The sequence below is a fragment of the Pelodiscus sinensis genome, chromosome 9, assembly GCF_052426305.1.
Source record: "Pelodiscus sinensis isolate ZL-2025 chromosome 9, ASM5242630v1, whole genome shotgun sequence".
NCBI classification, from domain to species: domain Eukaryota; kingdom Metazoa; phylum Chordata; order Testudines; family Trionychidae; genus Pelodiscus; species Pelodiscus sinensis.
Genome location: NC_143060.1, coordinates 42,526,958 through 42,535,917, shown reverse-complemented (window position 1 = coordinate 42,535,917; position 8,960 = coordinate 42,526,958). Strand labels below are relative to the sequence as shown.

The following is an 8,960-nucleotide window of genomic DNA, read 5'->3' as shown; positions in this document are numbered from 1 at the left end:
ATAAGGGCCAGGCAAGGGCCAGACAGCATAGGCATTAAGTATGCTATGCCCGATTAGGTCTGATATGGTGAATGAAAGGTTCATTTTCTCTGAATCACTTCCTGTTTGCTCTTAGATCAGTGCTAATATGTGCTGATGTAACCCATGCACTTAATAGGGAGTTATCCCTTTAAGAGACTTCTGTGAGGGAGGAAGGAGTGAGTTGAGTGTTGCTGTTGCTGGGCTGATTTAGCAACAACTTCTGGAGGTGGATCCAGTAGTTTGGGGTCAGACTTCATGAGCAAGCAGGCAGGGCAGCTGCTTTTCTAAGGCCTGTGTGAGCTGGAAGAAGCTAAGCCAGGAGCAGAGAAATGGCTGCTGTTCCTAGCTCTGCAGCAGGTAGTGGTGGTGTTAACCTTCTACTGGGGATCACGGGCAATGCTACTTAGAACTAGGAGAACCTGGGAGGGAAAATAACTTCTGTGTTAATTGTTTGCTTTAAATGCTATTTTGATTTTAGTCAGACTGTTCTAGTTCATTTCCTCAGTCCATGTGATTTTTCCAGCTCCTATGAAAATGTAGCAATGGGGAAAAGAGTCATTTCTATTTTTGTTGGTCTCATTTTTTTCTGTATTTTCTTGTAATAGGGTTTCTTTAATTCTGTTCATTTGTGAGCTGACTAGTTAATCAATGAGCTGCCTGCCTAGAAGTGACCACAGCAGAGGAAGAATCTGCCTGGACTCCAGCTGAGGATTCCCTACAAGCAAGTGCAGAGAGAGACTTCAGATTCAGCATATGGTGCAGAGTTGACTTGTTTTTTTCTTAGAATGTGGTTAATTTTTCCTTTTACAAATAGAGTTTGATGTTGAGATGTGTTTTAGGTGTAACTCTTATTGAAGCAAATGTATAGGACTACTTTAAGGATCAATCATATATAAAGATGCCTAAGTCATTTAATGATTTTACATTATAAATGTCATCTGTTTAGTTGAATAATATTTCTGAAGCACAACCATGTGCATAGTAATAGATAATCTGGGAACAGTGGATAATCTGAATTGTTATTGCTCAATTAATCCTCCCCGTGAACATTACCATAAACTTATTTAACAGTGGGTATGAGGAATTATTCATGATTAGTCAAAATCAGAGCAAAGAGGAAAGAAATACAGTTGTTTAGAAAAATCTAAACTAACTGCCTTGAACCCAGTGGAGGGCCTGATCCAAAGCCCTGTGAAAGGACATAAATCTATTAGTTGCTGTGAGAGTGGAAAAGTTAGATAAAACGTACAACAGGAAAAACAAAGGAGAAAACATTCTGAAAAAGATGGTTTAGGCTGGATATTCAAAGGATTTGAAATTCCCTGGGTGCCATGTGTACTAAGTCCCTTTAAAGAAAAAACAAATAAAAACAAAACAAAAAACAGATCTTTTGCTCACAGCATAGATTTTTAATCAAATTATGTTTGCCAAAAATCTCACAAGCTGTCCTAGTTGGCCAGACCTCTGGGTAGAGAATACTTCAGATATACTTTTGCTTGTGTTAGAAAATATTGTCATTGCAACTAATAGAAAATATTGATCCAAGACATCACTTTATGCACTCTTTCTACTGAGGCACTGCATCACTTTTAATTTCTGCTTTAAGATTGATTCAAGTATTTCACCTTTTGTCCTTGATCCAGGATATCAACTGGATTTTCTGAAGGTTTTTTTTCATATCGGGCAAGGATGCTTTCAGAAGTGTTTGCCTTTCAAGAAATTACAGGCAAACTTCAAGGAGAAATTTCAAAACCTGATCATAGTTGTAGCTGAAGTGATGCAGAAAGGCCCTCAGGCAATATGCAGGGTTCTCCTGTCAGCAACCTGAGAGTGTCAGCGTTCTCCAGAGGGACTTAAAACAAAGCTTTAGTCAACTCACACAAGTTCAAATGGAAAAGCTTGCTGTATGAAAATACATTCATTTAGAATATAAGCATTCACTTCTCATATTAGGGACAAAATGTCAGAACCAACTACAGTGAAAGCTGTGTTATCCGGCACTCTGTTAATCAGAAAACTCTGTTAACTGGCATTGCCTGTGGCCACAATACTACCACGTCTTCAGGCGCACATGCCTTACTCCTGACTGTCCAGCCAGCAACTGCCACTTCCATCTGATGTCATGAGTAGATGCCTCCCTCTGCTTCAGCCTGCCTTGAGCTGCCAGTAGCTGGATCTGCTGGTAGGGATCGGGGCAGAGCAATAAGCTTTGGTATCGGGTACATTCAATTAACCAGCAATCCCCATTGCTGGAAAACAAAGATTTCACTGTATATTCCGTGGCTGTGTCTACATTGGCACCCTTTTCCGGAAAAGGGATGCTAATGAGACATGTCAGAATTGCAAATGCTGCAGGGGATTTAAATATCCCCCACGGCATTTGCATGAACATGGCTGCCGCTTTTTTCCGGCTTGGGGCTTTGCCAGAGAAAAGCGCCAGTCTAGACGGGATCTTTCGAAAAATAAAGCCTTTTCCAGAAGATTCCTTATTCCTGATTTTAAGAGGAATAAGGGATCTTCCAGAAAAGACTTTATTTTCTGAAAGATCCCATCTAGACTGGCGCTTTTCTCCGGCAAAGCCCCGAGCCGGAAAAAAACGGCAGCCATGTTCATGCAAATGCCGCGGGGGATATTTAAATCCCCACGGCATTTGCAATTCTGACTTGTCTCATTAGCATCCCTTTTCCGGAAAAGGGTGCCAATGAAGACACAGCCCTTGAGTAGACCTTTTATTCCATATTAATATTTGTCAGCATTGAAAACTCAAAACCTTGGTTTCTTCATTTCCAAGTGACTGAATTATCCAGTATTGGATGAAGTCAGTATTTTAAAGTTTTAAATACTATTGAATTTTCTTATAAATGAAAACACCTTTGGAATAAAGCTATGCAGGACACGATGTAAGACTACCATGCTTGCTAACAGCAGGCTACAGTTTTGACAGATTATCCCAAAATTACTGTCAGAAAGTTTTAGGTAGTGATTAGATATGAAAATCAATAATCCAATCATAATGAAAGACAATAAACAGTCTAATAGTTAAGCCTGTAAAAACGAAAAAAGTCTGGAAAGTATCTCAGAGGAAACTGACAAAATTGGTGAAAGTACTGCATTTCATTTGCCATCATGCTGTCCAGAAAGATGCAGTATAATACTCATAAAGGGTTCTCTCCTTTGTAGGACCAACTTCTGTTGGCTAAAGAGGCAAGCTTTCAAGGGTGGTGGTGAGAGGAGGCCCATGCTGAGAAGAATAATTCTGGGTTCAGCTAAAAGAAAATCCCCTCTTCAGCAGGAGTCAAGCTGGTGACAATTACTTGTGCAGAGGAAGGAGATGATTTTTTTCTTTGTTTTCTTTCAGATGCCCGAGGGAAGAAATCTCCCAAGGAATGTTTTATATTTAGAAAGCTTTCTCTGCAGAGAAAAGGGTAAGATTCTAGTGAAGAAGGAGGACTGTTGAGGACATCACCCAACCATATGGCACTAGTTAAAAGTCTACCTCAGCCCAGTGTGCTAGTCTAATTCTGACATTTAATGCAAGAGTTGATCAATTTCCAATTTGGCTTTTCCTTGTCCCCCAAACTGATGCAGTAGCTCTTGCTGAGATCTGCAAAATACATCTCACATCAGTTTTCTATGATAGGAATATTTTGAGACAAGATGCAGGGGAATGAGGAGGCAGATGTCAGAGGAATTTTCAAAATATATTTTCCATTTATTTTTTCCTGTGTTTCCTACATCTGAAAAAAATTAAAAGGTTTCTTCATATCTCCTCAGATTTGGACAAAACCCTGTGCCATGGCCACACACCAAAATATTAAATATAAATAACCTTTTTCTTGTAGGAATTTCGTAGGGAAGCTCATAATGAAAATAAAGAGTCTATCTTAGCCATGCAGATACCGCTTTCTCAGCATATTATTATTGTCAGAGTAACAAGTGATTCTTTCCCATGTCTTGTTCCAATTACTTAAAATAACTACAGATGCCTCTATAAGATATGACACCAAGCTTTTAAATAGGCTTGTTAAGAGAGTGCATGATATACTGCCATTGGGACTGAAGGTAATAAGAATGACCCGAATATTTCTCTGTCAGAATCCTACACTTTCAATGTACTGATGTGATGCATTCCTTCCCGACATACCATTAAAGAGATTATTGAAGTGATGTAAAATATAATATAGTACTTTCATGTTGTGAGTAAAGAAGAAACAGTTGGCACTATTGTGATATCAGAATCCCAAGCAATTGGTTTGCTTTGTTGCACTCTTTTCAGAAAACACCACTCTCCAGTTTAGCTTTCTGGGTGAAAAAGGGCAGGGTCTGAGTGATACTTTATAATAAAATTACTAAGTTATAAATTTAAGAGAGTGTTTTGCTCAAAATTTTATTACAGGTACATTAATAGCACATTTATATAGGATTAATGATTAATAAATGGCTTAATCAATTGTTCTAGAACCATACATCATTATAGGTAAGGATGCATCAGTGAAATTTCCACTCATTTCAGTTGCTTGTTTTAACCATTCACATTTTAACAAGCTGCATGAGCTGTTGATCCATTCCCATTCAGTTACATAGAAATTATATTCCAATTTGTTCCATATTTTTTCCAGGAATCTCAGGTGTTCACAGCTTTTTATAGAGCCAGTTTCTCTTCGGCTCCTGGCCATCTTATGAAGGGTTTGGCTAAATATGTCAAGGTTTTAGCCAATGTAAATTGTTAGGCTGTTGAACTATAAAGCAAACCACTTACCTTCCTATCACAGCTGATCCTGACAAGGGCTGTTGTCAGCAGCATTCACATTCTTTATTAGATATATTGCCCCCAAACAACTTTCTGTGAAAATGTTTCCTGAGAATATTATCATATTGAGGTACTTCCCTCCAATATACAAATAGGATTTGTCAAGTCTTAAGTGGAAATTCTTTAAGTTCTGCAGATAATATTGTTTAATCTTACCTTACATTGAGATTCATGTCTATCCAGCCAATTCCATCTTTCAGAGAGTCTGCTATCTTCATTGACTAAGGCTAATTACTCTCACTGAAGATCTGGCCCAATATTCCAAGTATAGGCGTACCATGGATTCATATAAAGGTTTATCATATTTTTCAGTGTTATTTTCTACCCTTTTTACAAACACCTCCATGTTTTCTTTGTTTGAGTGCATCAGACTTGGATCAAAGAACTTCACCGATCTGTCCACAGTGACAAAGGTTCCAATTAGTTTGGGTTATTTTTAGAACACAGCAGTGTGTATGAGTAATACTTATTATTTGAAGCATTCCAATTACTTTTATAAATATATGAATTTTCAGGATCATTAAAATGCAGTTCAAAAGTCAATTCCATACTTACAACTTTGTCGCAAGATTGCCACATTCCTATTGCCATATATTTAGACCACCTATAGACAGCAACAAATTCCAAGAATATGGATACCATGTCTTTCCCCAAAAAACAGTAATTTTTGTCAGTCATATTATTACAGGAAGGTATCTATTATGGGCATACTTATGGATAGTTGTAAGTAGAATGATTTTAAAACCTATAATATCTATATTTCTAATTAAAACCTATCTTGTATTTAATGATGCACCATATAGTATACTTCTGAACTGAAATAATTATGTGGGTGAATATGTATATAATGGAAATGGTGCAATCAGAAGGCATGCAGGTTTCCTGAATTTTATAAATAGTAAATTTAAAGTAGAGCAACAGATGTGCTAAGACTTTGGGAGAAAGTGATGTTAATAATAAAAAACAGATTTGTGATTTGCAGTATCTTTGAACTTAATTACATTGACATTGGTTCATTGCAAATGATGCTTTAAATATTTAATATATATGTTAATTTTAATTTTTATAATTTAACCCAGTCTCTTCAGAAGCATTCTGAACTGTCTAGTAAAGATGAAAGGAAATAACATGAGAGGAGGAAAAAGTCATGTTGCCATATCTGCATCCAACAATCACAATTTTTAATTTATAGGGATGAATGCTTGGACATTACTATTCAAGTATTGTAAATGTCATCTCTCAATGTCTAAAATATAAATATTTTTACTTTCAGGAATACCTTTTTAATATCAGCTTCCAAAAGTGGTGCAGGAGTCTGTGGATTAAAAATTATTGGAATTTCAATATTGTCTTGAAATTGTAGTTTCTAATCTTATGTAATTTCTCCTAGAAGGAATGCTATCATAAGTCGATCTATAAAACCCCACAAACAGATACGCAAAGTGCTGCAGTGGTTTTTGGGTTATGATTTATTTTATTTTAGCTGAATTAAACACGTTCGCCTTCCTGTGTAAGGTATTTTACTCCATTCACTTTGGCTGCATCTAGATGACAGGCTTCTTTCAAAAAGAAGCTTTTTTTGGGAGAGATCTTCTGAAAAAACTTCTTCCGAAAGAGAGCGTCCATGCTGCAAAAATGCATTGAAAAAGTGATTTGCTTTTTTGAAAAATCGTCCAGACTGAATGGATGCTCTCTCGCACGTAAGCTGTGATTGCTATGGATGGAATGGCCACCGGGCTACCTGTGCTTCTTTCTCTTCTTCTAAAAGAACTCCCTCTTCCCCATCCATGCATTCCTTTTTGCGAAAGAGCTCCTTCGCAAAAAGGCTTCTTTCTTGTAGAATGAGGATTACCAATGCCGGAAAAACCTCTCTGTTCTTTCAGTTTTCTCTCAAAAGAATGTAATTGCAGTGTGGACATTCCTCAAGTTTTATCGGAAAAATGGCCATTTTTCCAACAAAACTCTGTAGTGTAAACATACCCAAAGTCACTTTATTCATTTATTCATTCAGAATTTAGCTTTTACCTGCACAAATTTTCAGTTGTTATGCTTGAATGCTCACATTACAAAGCCTGTGGAGAAGTCCAATGAGATTATTAAACTGTGTTGATATGCAGTATTGCACAACATGGGCATAGGAATCAGCAGTCTCCGATCAGAGTTCAGTCAGGAAAAGAATAAATACCATTTGTTTGATGAGCCAACCATTAGACAAAAGTGAGCACTGGAAATACTCTCAAAGTAAGTATATGCTTAAATGTGGTGTAGAATCATGGTCAAAATACTTACTTGATCTTTACAGATTAGATGCACAAATATTTAGCTTGCCATCTAATATTAAAAGTAAAAGTCTTAACACCACAAAAGTATAAAAACACATAGCATGCTCAATAGAATAGCAAGTTTATACACTTGATTTGCCTCCTCTATATAATGCTATACATAAAAACATTCCAAATAAAATCTGAATTGTTATCTGGAAAGTGTCACCATCTGCAAATATTAGTTAATATATGATTAGACCAATCTTCGGGATTTCATAATGAAAGCAGTACATTTTTTCTTAGATTTAACAAACCTTTAAAAGCACTATTTTAGTGGAATAACAGAGTAATCAAATAGCATGTTCAGTTTACTAAAGACCATAGATAGCAGCACAAATGTGTCAGATTTCAAACTTGCAACAGGAGATGCAACAATTAACATGTAGGAAAATATTATGCATTGTGAAAAGCATAGCAATGTAACAGCAAAACAGAAATTAATTATTATTCAAAGAGGTAACATCTGGTTGGGAATAGTGAAGTATGAGTTCTTTAATTTTATTGTACCAAAATTTGAAAGCAATCTAATTTACACACCACTATGAATTCAGTGAATAAATAAAAGTAATTCATTAGGCCCTACATCGTCCAATACTACTGTATATAGTTTTCACAAACAAACAAACAGTTTTCCTAAGCCACAACCTTGCTGGTGCTTTTTAATATCCAGTCAACATATTCATGAGTGTAATTTTTATGTGCCTGAGTGACTTGGGAACACACAACCCACTAACTTCAAATGGAACTTTTACTTCAAGCCATGTAGGCACTTTGGAAATTCTTCCTCTGTGAAATCAATATATGCAATAGTTTTAACTTTTGGATAACTGTGCCTTCCAAAAAATCTCAAAGCATTGTGTTAGATTGCTCCCATATCAGCTCCGAGGTAACTGATAGCTGCTCCCATGTGAAATATTGTAGCTTATTTTTCACAATGCTCTCAGAAGTCTGAAAATATTAGAAGAGCAACAGATCACAGAATAAAGCACTCTTAGTGCTTGAATTAAAACAATGATACTTGGAATCAAGGTGAAAAATCAAGTCTAATATTTGAAATGAGAATTCATATCCTGGTTTCAAAATGGCTGAAGGTTTTTTGTTTTGTTTTCCTTCTGCTTCTACCTCCAAATAGGAAAAAAATCCTGAATTTAGAAAATTCCATTGTCCATAAGGCAGATCTGTCCATCACTACTAAGAACTCTGCAGACAGAATTATCTTCTCTTGATTTTCCTTTTGGCTCAAACTCAGTGTTCTATTTGCAAAATTACTCTTATAGTAATCATGAGAAAAATAATTTTTCAAACAAGAAAGCTTGAGTCAATACTCAATCATGCAGAATGTAATATTCTGATTGTTAAACTTTTCTCACATTTTAGAAAATCTTTCCCATCTTAATTTGGGCTGGGATGTTTTACAGGCCTGCTTAACCCCAACCTAAAAAGTTAATGAATTCCCATTAGAGCTAATTTGTATAGCCCTTAGTGGTTTTCAGAACAGCCACTTACTCTGATTGAATTTTCTAAGTGTTTCTATACAAACTGACTTTTATTGAAAACCGATACTGCAGAAAATGACATGTTTATTTTACTGAAGTCAGGTGGATTCTATAGGTCCTAATGGAAGAGTTGAAGAGATGTAAAAAGAGCTAATTAGGTAGGGCATATACAAATATGACTGCTTAATTAGCAGTATCCCTTAACTTGGAACTATAGGTAACTCAATGTGTAGCTTAATGGCCTTGTTATTAATCATGCCTTAAAGTAAACAGTTTGAAGCTGTTACTGCTTTGTAAAGTTCATTACAA

The 8,960-nt window shown here is 36.2% G+C and overlaps 1 long non-coding RNA gene across 2 annotated transcripts; it reads left to right on the top strand.

Annotated features, from left to right (window-relative positions):
• The first annotated feature begins 241 nt into the window (after positions 1 to 241).
• LOC142830590 (uncharacterized) lies at positions 242 to 7,189 on the top strand. 2 transcript variants are annotated; one of them, XR_012905968.2, is made up of 4 exons: positions 242 to 378; positions 627 to 777; positions 3,380 to 3,446; positions 6,105 to 7,189. It is a non-coding gene; the product is annotated as an uncharacterized LOC142830590 (long non-coding RNA). The 2 variants fall into 2 exon arrangements; XR_012905967.2 differs by lacking the exon at positions 6,105 to 7,189 and having other exon boundaries at positions 3,380 to 4,200.
• The last annotated feature ends 1,771 nt before the right edge of the window (positions 7,190 to 8,960 follow it).